Below are 14,673 nucleotides of genomic sequence, written 5' to 3' on the forward strand. Positions count from 1 at the left end.
GATTACAGAGATTCTTAATATATTCACATATAAATATGAGTGATATCTTTTCCCAGTCTGAGACCTATTTTTTTCCTCACTTTTTAAAAAAATGATGGTTTGTGCGACACCTGGATGCTTCAGTCAGTTAAGCATCTACCTTCAGGTCAGATCACGATCCTGGGGTTCTGGATTCAAGTCCTGCATCAGCCACCCTGCTCATTAGGGAATCTGCTTCTCCCTCTACCCTCTGACCCTACACCTTGCTTGTGCTCTTTCTCTTTCAAATGAATAAAATAAATAGATAGATAGATAGATAGATAAAATAAATAAATAAAAATGGTGCTTTGTAAGGAACAGATGTTTTTAAAACTTTAGGTCAAAAGTAGTCCTCTATATTTTCTTTTCTTTTTTTTTAAGATTTTATTTATTTGACAGAGATCACAAGTAGGCAGAGAGGCAGGCAGAGAGAGAGGGGGAAGCAGGGTCCCCACTGAGCAGAGAGCCTGATGTGGAACTCGATCCCAGGACTCTGAGATTGTGACCTGATGCGAAGGCAGAGGCTTTAACCCCCTGAGACAGCCAAGTGCCCCAAAAGTAGTCACCTATATTTTCATATAAAATTTTTAGGGACACCTGGGTGACTCAGTCAGGTAAGTGTCCAACTTACTTAGCTCAGGTCATGATCTCAGGGTCTTGGGATCAAGCCCCACATTGGGCTAGGTTTTTAGTGGGGAGTCTGCTTCAGATTCTCTCCCTCCCCCCTGCCCTTCTGCTGCTTATACTCTATCTATCTGTCTAAAATAAATCTTTTTATTCCATTTTTTAAAATCTAAATTCAATTAATTAACATATAAGGTACTATTGGTTTCAGAGGTAGAGGTCAGTGAATAAGTCAATCTTTAAAAAACTTTTTCTTGGATGCGTGGGTGGCTCAGTTGGTTAAGCGTCTGCCTTCAGCTCAGGTCATAATCTGGGATCGAGTCCCACATCATGCTCCTTGCTCAACGGGAAGCCTGCTTCTCCCTCTGCCTGCCCCCTCCCTGCTTATGATCTCAATCTCTCTCTCTAACAAATAAATAAAATCTTTAAAAAATACTGTCTTGGGGCGCCTGGGTGGCTCAGTGGGTTGAGCCTCTGCCTTCAGCTCAGGTCATGATCTCAGAGTCCTGGGATCAAGCCCCGCATCGGGCTCTCTGCTCAGTAGGGAGCCTGCTTCCTCCTCTCTCTCTCTGCCTGCCTCTCTGCCTACTTGTGACTTCTCTCTCTGTCGAATAAATAAATACAATCTTTTAAAAAATTGTCATAAGTTTTGCTTTTTACATTAAATCTTTTATTCTCTTCGGGTAGATCTTTTTCTGTATGAGGTGAGGCAGAGAATCGAAATTCTTTAAACATGTGTATTTATGTGTGTGTATCAGAATTAAGGATATACATGTTTCCTGAACAATATAAAATGTAACATATTTGCATATAATTTAGCTAACATGTATATTGTTACAATATAAAAGTTAATATATATTATATAATACATATTTATTAATTTCTATGTAAATATATGTGGATCTTCCTCGACTTAGATGAGGTTACAACCTGATAAACCCATTGTAAGTTGAAAATATTTTAAGTTAAAAATGCAATTTATGGGGTGCCTGGGTGGCTCAGGGGTTAAAGCCTCTGCCTTTGGATCATGACATTTTATATTGTCATGATCCCAGGGTCCTGGGATCGAGCCCTGCATTGGGCTCTCTGCTCAGCTGGGAGTCTGCTTCCCTTCCATTCTCTCTGCCTGCCTCTCTGCCTACTTGTGATCTCTGTCAAATAAATAAATAAAATCTTTTTAAAAAATGCAATTTATACACCTAATTTATACTGAACACCATAGCTGAGCCCAGCCCGCCTTAAACATGTTCCAAACACTGACATGAGCCTCCAGTTGGGCAAAATCATCTATCACAAAGCCTATTTTATAAGGAAGTGTTGACTACTCCATGTAATTTACTGACTGCTGTACTGAGAGTGACAAACAGAATGGCCATGTTAGTGTATCAGTTGTTCGACCCTCGTGATCGCGTGGCTGACGGGGAGCTGAGGCCACTGCCCAGCATCGTGGGAGAGGACGGGACCACAGTTTACCAGCCCCGGACAAGATCAGATCAGATCCATCACTCAAAGTGCGGTTTCTACTTTCTGTGTATTCCTTTCGCACTACTGTAGAATCAAAAAATTGTAATTTGCACCATGGTAAGTTGGGGGCTGTCTGCAGGACACACATAATACATCCCAACACACCCTGTCTAGGTAACACATACGTTAAGGGAATAGCTAGATCTTTTTCCGTATCAGAAGATGGAGGGCATTTCCTTTTCTTTCAGTGATTTCATCACAGGATTATGAGTGCCGTGCGATTTATCCAATCCCTACTGATAGACATTTAGGTTATTTTCAGTATTCGTTATTACATGTACTGCTGTACTAAGCAGTGTATGCATGTATATTGGGCTAAAACAACAGAACTCAACTGAGACTATTTAAAAATCTTATTGGCTTTCTTCAACAATTCATGAATCGGGCAGCAACACATCTAGCAAGAAAGCAGCTCTGGGGAGCTATACAAAATGGAAAGCTTTTATAAGCAGAAGCGGGCAGAAAAAGAAAGTTTCTAGCACAATGAGCATTGTTTTCAGGCAAGGTCACCTTCCTGCAGGGGACTGCAGGGGTCCACCCGGCAGATGACCTCAGTAGTGCTGCCCTGGTAATTCCAGACTGAGTGGTTTTAAGTTGTGTCCCTGGGAGAGGCGGAAGCCGCAGTCAGGTTAGTTATTAAGTTTTAGTTTGCTGAGGTGGGCTTAGCACAAGTGACTCCATTTGGGGGCCTGCTGTTTCTTTTCGAACAACTCCATTATACAGATATATTTGTAGGATTCATTCTTAGATAATAGGTTGCACACTTAAAGGATGCTCACTTAAATTTCTTTTTAATTGCTCTCCTAAAAGATTGAATCAATTCGCATCCCCACCAACAATGCGTGAGAATGTCTCTCTCTCCCTGCCTCCACTCAAGCCCACACCTGAACCATGCCTAAATAGAGAACCAATATTCCTCCACCACACAGGCCATCAGAAGCTACCTGGAAATAACTATGTGTGTGTTCCTGCCAGATAAAGCTATTTGAGTCCCCAGTGAAATTCCTAAAGCGGAAGGAAGATAAGAGTTCTTAAATTTGCCGAGGCTGCTCAGATGTTCACGTTCATATTCTGCTATTCAAAAATTCTCCTACATTTTTAATAGTGTTTACATCAGGGAGCATGATGTCGGCACCTCGTCTAAGTGAGCCTGGCTTAAAGAATGAGAAAAATAATTTGCTCATAAAACAGGAAGTTTGGAGCAGGGTTGAGTGCCAGGGTCGGTTGATTCAATGACTCGACGATTTTCTCATGCACCCAAAGCCTTTTCCTCCCCTTCCCTGCCATTTGCAGTCTGCTTGCTCCTAAGGCTGGTTATAAGATGGTTGCCAGAGCAGTGGATAAAATACATTTCCTTATTTAAATTTTCATGTGGCATTCTAAGCACGCATACACACAAACACACACACACACACACACACACACGTGCATCCTCCCTTTGCCTCCCTTCGCCTCTAACTGGCCCATACTGGCCTCGGTCTGCCCATTCCTTTTTTTTTTTTTTTTTTTAAGATTTTATTTATTTGAGAGAGAGAGCATGAGCAGGGGAGGGACAGAGGGAGAGAGAGAATCTGAGGCAGACTCCTTGGTGAGCACAGAGTTCAACCCAGGGTTCCATCCCAGGACCCCAAGATCATGACCTGAGATGAAATCAAGAGTTGGCTGGGGCACCTGGGTGGCTCAGTGGGTTAAAGCCTCTGCCTTCAGCTCAGGTCACCATCCCAGGGTTTTGGGATCGAGCCCCGCATTGGGCTCTCTGCTCAGCAGGGAGCCTGCTTCCTCCTCTCTCTCTCTCTCTCTGCCTGCCTCTCTGCCTACTTGTGATCTCAGTCAAATAAATAAATAAAATCTTTTAAAAAAAATAAAAAGAAATCAAGAGTCGGACGCTTAACCAACTGAGCCACCTGGGGCCCCAGCTCTGCCTGAACTGAACATACTATAATCAGAGTAAAGTGAGTATTGTTTTTCACTATATTCACTACTTTGGTTTGGTTTTCGAAGACTATCACAGAGATGATAAAATGTCCCCCCGCAAAAGCCATTCTTCCCTGTTTCTGCACCTGACTTTTCTTAGCAGACACACATCCAGAATGAAGACATATTCCCGAGATGCCTGTGTTGTGAGGTGCGGCCATGCGGCTAAGTTCTGGCCAAGCTGAAGTGGCCCGTGTAACTTCTGGAAGGGTTCTTAAAGGAAGAGAGCAACCCCTTGCCTTTCTTCTCTACTTCACACTGACTGGAATACAGACATGATGGCTGGAGCTGCAATCGCCATGTTGACCCCAGATGGAAAACTACTCGGGACTGGCAGAGCACCAACAGAGGGCAACTGTGGAGCCCTGATAATGGAATCTGTAAGCATGCTTATCAACTAACCCTATTAGTTTCCTGGAGCTGCTGTAAAAAGTACAACAAACCGGGTAGCTTAAACGCAGACACTTGTTCTCTCACAGTCTGGAAGCAGGATGTTGGCAAGATGAATTCTCCCTGGGCTCTGCGAGATGATCTGCTCCATGCCATTTTTCTGCTTCTGGAATCTGCTGGCATTCCTTGTAGACACATCAAGCTGGTCTCTGTATCCATCTTCCCATGGCCTCCTCCCTGTATGTCTTCGTCTTTGTGTTCAAATTCCTATCTTGTAAGGATATCAGTCATATTGGGTTAAGGGCCCACTCTCCTCCAGGATGACCTCCTCTTAACTAAATATAGCTGCAACCACGGTTTCCAAATAACGTCATCTTCTGAGGTTCTGGATCACATGATTGGGGGGGGGTCACTATTTAATCCCGCATGGGGGTAAGGTCAGTTATAACATCTTCAAATAGAAGTTAAATGGACCTGATTCTGGCACCAACTACGTGTATCCCCTCTCAGGATATTATCCAGGAACACAGCCCTGCACCCAGTACCGAACAACCAGTTCCCAGTGGCTAACGGTGTTTATTTCAGCAAGCATATCTTCCTCTGTATTATGGCTTCAGGAAGTTTAATCTTCTTATTCTGAGGTTACACTAGGGCTTCTCATTCCGATCTGACCTAAGCCAAGGGCATTCTGATTAGGGGGTAGTGTTCTCAGCCTACTCTGAATTTTCAGGGGGACTCTGTAGTGATTGGGGGGATGTTTACCAGGTTCTGCCCCATCCAGTTGTTAATCCTGTGCTTTCCTTTCCTCTGGGGACTAGAGGTCTTACTCCTCTCTGCATGATGGGGTCTCAGAGAAGTGTGTTGCACATGGTAGGTGCTGAACAACCACTCACACAATCTCCTTTTTATTTAAAAAAAATTTTTTTTTAAAGATTTTATTTATTTACTTGAGAGAGAGAGAGAGAGTGAGAGCATGAGAGAGAAGAGGACCAGAGGGAGAAGCAGACTCCCTGCAGAGCAGGGAGCCTGGTGCCGGACTTGATCCTGGGACTCCAGGATCATGACTGAGCTGAAGGCTTAACCAACTGAGCCACCCAGGCACCCCTAAAAAAAACTTTTTTAAAGAGAGAGCCCACATGCACAAGCCAGGGAGGGGGTGGTAGTTGGGGGTGTTGTTTGTGGAGGGAGGGAGAGAGAGAATCCCAAGCAGGCTCCATCCCCAATGAGGAGTTTAATGTGGAGCTTGATCTCACAACCCTGAGATCATGACCTGAGCCCAAATTGAGCAGGATGCTTAACCAACTGAGCCACCCTGGTGCCCCTACCATCTCCTATCTTATTATATGGATAGGAGTCAATTTGTGCAAACTTTGAATTTTATCCAACCGATGACTATTACTTATCACCAACCACTTGATACAAAAATAGACAACGTTAAACTTGAATGTAGTACTTTGGGCCAATAATAAAACAATTCCTTGGAAGAGAGATCTGTCCTTATAGGCCAAATGGGTAAGAGCAGAGTGTTTTAAAACGTTAGTGCACAAAAATAGGTTGGTTTGTTAGCATTACTACTTGACGTTGTTATCTCAGTGGTTTCTGATTTTAAACACTCTTATTCCACTTATTTTTTTTTCCCCCTGTTCTGGAAGTTACCTATTTTTAACCTCAGATATTTCTAAAATAGATGAGTTTCAAAATAATTTTAAAAGTTATCATATAGTTGGGGCACCTGGGTGGTTCAGTGGGTTAAGCCTTTCCCTCTGGCTCCGGTCATGATCTCAGGGTCCTGGGATCGAGCCTCCCATCGGGCTCTCTGCTCAGCGGGAAGCCTGCTTCCCCCTCTCTCTCTGCCTGCCTCTCTGCCTACTTCTGATCCCTGTCAAATAAAAAAATAATAAAATATTTTTTTAAAAAGTTATCATATAGTTGCAAGACTACAGATTGTGTTAAGTGATTACTTGATGCATGAGAATTCTCAAAGAATTGACGCGACTTATGCTTTGCTTGAAATCTGCATAGTAGTAGATTTTGAAAAAACTGCCACAGTATTTTGCAGCTCAAGTCCTCAAGAGGTGGGATCTGAGCTGGTCTTGCCAGCTTGTGACTGAATGTGGTGGGAGTGACACTGTGGGGATTTCACAGTCTAGGCCTTTAGAGGTGTCTGTTTTCGCCCTCCTGAAATGCTTTTGCTGCTTGTAACTAAGCTCAGTCTAGATTACCGAATGATGTAAGACCACATGGTGAGAGGGGCCCAGTTAACAACTAGTACCAAGGCCCCGGCCATGGGAAGTATCTTGGCCCTGGTCCCCAGTCGAGCTACCGAATAAATGTAGCCTCGTGCGTGAATCCGAGCAGGATGAGCAGAACACCCTGAACTACAGAATCAAGAAAAATAATAAATTATTGATGTTATAAGACACTATGTTTTGGGATCATCTGTCACACAGCGAATGATAACTTCCACAGATACAACCTTGAATACATTAAAATATTAAGCATGGGGGGCCTGGCTGGCTCCATCAGGGGAGGATGTGACTCTTGGGGTCATGAGTTTGAGCCCCACTCTGGGTGTAGAGATTATTTACAAATGAAATCTTGGGGTGCCTGGGTGGCTCAGATAGTTAGGCATCTGCCTTTGAAACTAATCTGGGATAAAAATGATCTGGGATAAAATCCCAGGTCCTGGGATTGAGCCCTGTGCTGGGCTCCCTGCTCTCTGGGGCATCTGCTTCTCCCTCTTCCTCTGCTGCTCCCCCTGCTTATGCTCTCTCTCTCTCTCTCTCTCCCTCTGTCAAATAAATAAAATCTTAAAAAAAAAAAAGTAAAATGCCCAGAAAGCAGAATTTGAGGTAAAATCAAAGTTAAATAAGCAACTAAATTAGATAATGAGTATGTAGAAATTTAGAAACAAATTTACTAGCAGCCCTTTGCATGTACTTATGATTACTTTATACTAGGAATGGAACATATCCTTGCCTTTCGGATTAATAATAACTCAGAATAATGAAAGGATGAGAAAAGTTACTTAAAAAATTGTTCAAGGATGTAAGTTCTTAAATAATTGGATTACTACCCACAAACCCATTAATCTTCCTTGTACTTAAAAATCAGTACAACAGGGCGCCTGGGTGGCTCAGTGGGTTAAGCCGCTGCCTTCGGCTCAGGTCATGATCTCAGGGTCCTGGGATCGAGTCCCGCATCGGGCTCTCTGCTCAGCAGGGAGCCTGCTTCCCTCTCTCTCTCTGCCTGCCTCTCTGTCTACTGTGGTCTCTCTCTGTCAAATAAATAAATAAAATCTTAAAAAAAAAAATCAGTACAACAGGGGCACCTGGATGGCTCAGTTGAAGGAGCAGACAACTCTTGATCGTGGGGTGGTGAGTTCAAGCCCAGCTTTGGGTTGTGGAGATTATTTAAATAAATAAACTTTAAAAAAAAGTCAATACAACAACAACAACAAAACCGTACCCCAATATTTTTGTGACTATAGATGTAAAATATTTCACAAAATACTAGCAAACTTAATCTAGCAATATAGAAAAAGGATTATACCTATGGTCTAATGGTACTTATCCCAAGAATGCAAAGTTGGTTTAACTGAAAAATCAATTAATGGGATACATTGTATCAATTAATGGAATACATTGTATCAAGAGAATAAAGGACAAAAACTACTGATAGTCTCAATACAATAGAGGTATTTGACAAAATTCAGTACTACTTCACAGCTAGGAAATCAACACAACCCATTCAACTGACGAATATTCAGGAGATCACTTAAGTTTTGTGTCTGCAGTTAAGTATACCTTTGTAATATACACTTGGTTACATCGCTTTTTTAAGAGAGAGAGAACTTTTTTTAAGAGAGTGAGAACTTGCGGGAGTGCCTGGGTGGCTCAGTGGGTTAAGCCTCTGCCTTTGGCTCAGGTCATGATCTCAGGGTCCTGGGATTGAGCCCCACGTGGGGTGCTCCGCGCAGCAGGGAGCCCATTTCCCCCTCTCTCTCTCTGCCTGCCTCTCTGCCTACTTGTGATCTCTCTCTCTGTTAAATAAATAAAAATCTTAAAAAAAAAAAGAAAAAAGAGAGAGAGAACTTGAGTGTGTGTGCATGCACGTGCACACACACGTTGGGGTGGGGGCAGAGAGAGGGGAAGAATCTCAAGCAGGCTCCATGCCCAGTGCAGAGCTCTATCTCGCCACCCTGAGATCATGACCTGAGCTGAAATCAAGAGTTGGCCATTTAACCAACTGAGCCACCCAGGCGCCCCACAACTTGTTAAGAGTGCAACGAGGCTTATGTCTGCCTGTGCACTATATAAATAGACCCAGGAGTGAATCGGTCACACAAAGCATATTAGATATGACGGTAATTTTGCTCTGAAGATCAAATAAAGAATGGGATCAGGATCAGGAAACTGTTTTGGTTTGCCAAAAATGAAACGCAGCTCATGGTGATGGGAGCTTAAGTGAGGATGACACACAGAAACTCCTGAGTTGGCCGGGACTAAGGTCAAGAATTCAAACTTGTACCTGCATGTGAGTCTACTTCCCTACCAGGGTGTTAGCCAGCTCCCTAGTGCCATAAATAGGTAGGATGTTTCAACTTCCAAATTGAGTCAATCAACAAAAGTTGGGGGCGCCTGGGTGGCGCAGTTGGTTAAAGTGTGAGACTCTTGGTTTTGGCTCAGGTCACAATTTCAGGATCGTGGGATCAAGCCCCGTGTGGGCCTCTGTGCTCAGAGCAGAGTCTGCTTGTCCCTCTCCCTCTGCTCCCCACCATCCCCCCCAATTTTTTTTTTTTTTAGGGTTGTTTGAGCAATAGAGGGCTAGTGCCAATAGGGTACTGGTCATCTAGACATACCTGCATTTCCAGACCACAGCTTTATACATTTGCAGAAAGGTCAATGAACTACTTATGACAACCTAAAGATCTTTTCCCCTCAGCAAGCTGTGAATGCATACATATACATACATTTCTGTATATCAATTCCAGGAGCCCATGGGCACTGGGATGCCTTTCTATAAATCCTTACAGGGAAGACCTGAATTTTCTTTTCTTTTTTTTTTAAAGATTGTATTTATTTATTTGTCAGAGAGAGAGAGACAGAGAAAGACAGAGAAAGAGTGAAAGAGAGAGCTCACAAGCGGGCAGAGTGGTAGGCAGAGGTGGAGAGAAGCAAACTCCTTGCTGAGCAAGGATCCCAATGTGGGACTTGATCCCAGGAGCCTGGGATCATGACCCGAGCTGAAGACAGTGGCTTAACCCACTGAGCCACCCAGGCGTTCCCCCCCCACCCCTGCCTTTTTGTTTTTTAAAAAATGCATATGACCCAAAAATAAATTAAATAAATTAAATCTTAAAATAAATAAAATAAATAAATAAAATAAAAATAAATAAATTAAATCTTTAAAAAAAAATCACAAAAATTTCTGAGTATTTACTAATGTGCCAGGCACTGTTTTAGGAGCCTGGGACATACCCGTGGACGGAGAGATCCTTGCCTAGTTGAACTGAGAGTCTAGCTGGGGAAGGCAGATGATAAACCATAAGTTATGTAATATGTTAGAGAATGAAAAACGCTACAGTAAAGAGTCAATTAAGGGACATCAGGAGCGATTTGGTGGCATGTACGAGTGTGCGGAGTTTTCAACCAGGTGGTTAGGGCAGTCTCACTGAGAAGGTGGGATATTAGCACACACTTTAAGCTGGTGAGGGCCTCAGCCAGTTGGATTTCGGGAGAAAAACAGCCAGGCAGTGCAAATAGCCAGAGCAAAAGCCCTGCAAGGGCCTGAGAAACACAACGTCTTTGGGTCTCTAATGCCAGATTCTTAATGGTGAGTCATAAACTTTTTGGAGAGAATTCAGGAGAACTTCACCTTTCTTTCAGTTATGAACGTAGGCAACACATTCTGGTCCTCTCACATGCCTGTGACCCGTTCCCATTCTTGATTCTTTAAGTCATGAAACTGTATTAGGTTCCAACCACCCTCCTACAGTCGGGTCTCAGCATTCCCCCGTGTATTCAAATACGCAGACTTTAAACCAGACCAGGGCAATACCCAGAACTGTAACTGGTTTAGGGAACCACAGATCGGGACAGACATGGAAGCCACATGGTAGGAACAGAAAGAAACTTGTTAGGAGCCCGTGAGAAATCGGCGCTGGGTCTAATCCCACAACCTGTCCTAATCCAGTTTCATGTGTCATTCTCACTTATGACTAATGAGCTCGCCTCCACCACTGGAAACACTAAGAACTCGCTCTGGTATGATGTCACCCCTACAGAGGAGCAGTGTCAGCTGTCCAAAACAACAGAAAGCTGAGTCAGGCTTAAATCTCTTGCATTTTCTGTATTTCCTTATATTATAAAAATTCTAAATGTAGCCAGGTCATTGAGACTTATTTTAAAAAATGCATTTCTTTTTTTTTTTTTTTAAGATTTTATTTATTTATTTATTTGATCGAGAGAGACACAGTGAGAGAGGGAGTGCAAGCAGGGGGAGTGGGAGAGGGAGAAGCAGGCTCCCCGTGGAGCAGGGAGCCCAAGCAGGACTTGATCCCAGGACCCTGGGATCATGACCTGAGCTGAAGGCAGCCACCCAATGGGCTGAGCCATCCAGGTGCCCAAAAAATACATTTCTGATATCTAGAATTTGTGATATACAGAACTTCCCATTACCATATAAATTTTATTGAAAATAAAATATAATAAAAAGGATTAGAATCCTAACTCTTTTTTTGCATGCTGTTCTTTTGGTTAGATTATAAAATTATTTTTCACATTCTGCTATAGTCATTCTTTCTAGTTTTTTTTTTTTCATTTAATCCATATGTGAAAGAATAATCCAATAAAAGGGAAGACAGTAAGATTGACTTTCCAGCTCATTCAGAAAGAAAACCCCCAATATAGTGACATATTAGGGCATAATCTGAACCAAATGTGGAAAGTAATTAATAAACTCATCCACATGAAAATAAACTTGAGAGAGTTACAAGGAGAGACAGTCTTACTAATCACACAACTTAAATACTGGTGAAGAAATAATTTTTCAATATCAGTTTCTTTCTTTTTTTTTTAAAGATTTATTTTTTTATTTGACAGACAGAGATCACAAGTAGGCAGAGAGGCAGGCAGAGAGAGAGGAGGAAGCAGGCTCCCTGCCGAGCAGAGAGCCCGATGCGGGGCTCGATCCCAGGACCCTGAGACCATGACCTGAGCCGAAGGCAGAGGCTTAACCCACTGAGCCACCCAGGCGCCCCTCAATATCAGTTTCAACCAATAACCCCATTATTAGATATCAGATGGTGAGTTTGCAAAATAAAAAGTCTTTAGGAAAATAGAACATCATAACAAAATTGTTAATTCGTAAGGGAAAAGATTCAAAGATTTGACTGGTAACAATCTGAAAACTTCCGTACTACAAAAGGTATCATAAACAAGTTAAAATACACATGACAGATTAAAAATATAATTATGCAGTGTTACCTAAAAAAAGACATACATTTTAATAAAGAGTTACTATGTATCATTAAACAAAGAATGAGCGAGGGATATGAAGACAATTACAGAAGAAATAAAAATTGCCAAAACACCCATCATATATCCAATCTGATAATCTAGGAATGCATCCTGTGAACATATTACCATTAAATATTTAAGGATTTATCTTTAGGGGTGTCTGGGTGGCTCAGTCTGTTACGCATCTGCCTTTGCCTCAGGTCATGATCCCGGGGTCCTGGGGTTGAGTCCCATATCTGGCTCCTTGCTCAGCGGGAAGCCTGCTTCTCCCTCTGTGCACGCTTACTCAAATAAAAAAAAAATCTTAAAAAACAAACAAACAAAAAAACAAAAAAACTTCACTGCAGGGGCACCTGGATGGCTCAGTTTGTTAAGCTTCTGACTCTATTTCCACCCCATCTCAGGGTCGTGGGATCGAGCCCTAAATCAAGCTCCATGCTCAGCATAGAATCTGCTGGAGATTCTCTCCCTCTCCCTCCACCCACACCCCCCACTCACACACGTGTGCTCTCTCTCTCAAAAAAATTTTTAAAAATGTTCATTGCAGCATTTGTAGGGAAAAATATAAACAATATTGAATAAACATGGTATGCTAACATGTAGCCATTAACAATAGTAACTGGAGGGGCGCCTGGCTGGCTCAGTCCATGGAGCACTGGACTCTTGATCTCGGGGTTTTAAGTTCAAGCCCCACATTGGGTATAAAGATTACTTAAAACAAAAAAAAACTTTAACTATCTGAGCCACCCAGACATCCCAAAACAAAATCTTAAAGCAAAACAAAACTAGATTTCAAATACTTACGAGTATAGTATAATCTCACTTTTATTGAAACACTTATAAAACATTTTTTAAAATTCTTAGTTATAGGTATTTGCACGGGAAAAAGGTATACCAAACCACAAACAATGATTTTTCTCTGAAAGTTGTGATTATAAAGGACTTTATACTATTGTTTTGTTTGAATTTATAAAACAAATATGTACTACATTTATAATCAACAAAAAAAAAAAATCAAGACTTTCCATTTGGGGAAAGAAAAAAAAACTTTGAGGTTTAGAAAACTGGTAAAAAAATAAATTTCTATATTGTATGAAGAAAAATTGTGTGGGTTTCCTTTACAGGAGACTTCCCTTCGAACTGATGGCTTTGTTACTCCTGCTTACAATTCAAAAAGTAAAGGTTTTAAAGAAAAATCAAGTCTCTCACTTTATTCTTTAAATAGTTACAAAGGGGTATACTTGCAAATGGGAATTCACTAGAAGTTAAACCTAATACATAGACGGTTAACATCAGCTGGAAGGGTAGGAGATGTGAATTTTACAGAGGGCTGGTTTTCTAAAATTATAAAATCTACAAATTCGAAATCCAAGTACGAACGACAAGAACATGCTCTGTAAGTAATAAATAGGGAGGGAGGTCTTTCTGCTTAATTTAATTTTACAGTCTCCCTCCATTCCCCCACTGCCCTGCAAATGCAATTATTTCTTTAGGAATATATATATATATATATATATAACTGCAAATGCAATTATTTCTTTAGGAATATATATATATTTATATATATATATTATATATATATAATTATATATAATTCCCTTTTAGACAGCTGTCATATTTTCCTTCCACTCCAATAATCTATAAACATTCTACGTAGGTTGCTGGTAATTTACAAAACATGTCTGTTCAGAAACTCACAATTTATTAATAGAGAAATGGCTCTGTAGTTAAGAACAATTTAAAAACACTTCAACAAAAGAATATCACCCTGAACATTCTAAAATGAATTTAGACCATTAAATTAATGAATACATTAGGTTGAAGGAAAAAGGACTTTACTAACTGCTGAAGAAAAACACAGGTTGTGTGGACACACTGGCTTCTCAGGAAACAAGTCATGCCTTACCAACTACTTGGGTATTCAAAACAACACCCTTGTTGACTTTGCGTGCTCATGACAGTCTACAAAGTATGACACAGAAGGGCAAAACGGTCCCAGCAGAGAACTTGAAGAGGAGAACCAACTAGGAGAAAGTCTGTTGTCAGCAGAAAGCAAGCTATTTTTGACTACTTAAGGAAATGCAAGCTTTTGAAAGAAGAAATTGCTAACTGGTTTCAGTAAGGGCAGTGCCTTTTTTCCACTTACCTGCCCAAGGAGACGACCGCTGGTCTTGTTTTAGCAACCCCTATTACAATACACATTCCTTCTCACCCAAGGCAAAGATTAGAAACCTGTCCCCAGCCCGGCTCCAAGTCCATCCAGAAGAACAAGTGTTTGCTTATGACCTCACCTACCCACACCCTGCGATCTGTTCCTGAGCAGACAAGCCCGAACAACGACCTGTTGTTCCGCCCATCGCTCTCCATCATGCTCCAATACGGCAGGCAGAACAGATTTTTAAAAATGGGGCACCTTCCTAAGGCAACTCCTTTTCACTTGGGGGAGGCTTCCTTCTGTGACACGTCTCTTCTGATTCTCAGTTCTGCTTTAGGATTCATCTTCCTAAAATACCACTTGGATGAGGTCACTTGTTACTGAAAGATCTTTAAGCAGATCCTTTTCCCTAATAAAATTCAAACCCCATAGTAAAGCAATCAAGAGTTCTCAAGCGTCGATGAATCA

The 14,673-nt window shown here is 41.7% G+C and overlaps 1 protein-coding gene across 1 annotated transcript in view; it reads right to left on the minus strand.

The window, feature by feature from the left end:
• CLIP1 (CAP-Gly domain containing linker protein 1) overlaps positions 1-14,280 on the minus strand; it is a 156,682-nt gene extending 142,402 nt beyond the window's left edge. The window contains exon 1 of the mRNA XM_044243433.1: positions 14,197-14,280. The gene's annotated coding sequence lies outside the window, so the exon portion shown is untranslated. The remainder of the gene's footprint in view (positions 1-14,196) is intronic.
• Between the last annotated feature and the right edge of the window lie 393 nt (positions 14,281-14,673).

Source organism: Neovison vison, chromosome 3 (assembly GCF_020171115.1).
Source record: "Neovison vison isolate M4711 chromosome 3, ASM_NN_V1, whole genome shotgun sequence".
Lineage (NCBI taxonomy): Eukaryota > Metazoa > Chordata > Mammalia > Carnivora > Mustelidae > Neogale > Neogale vison.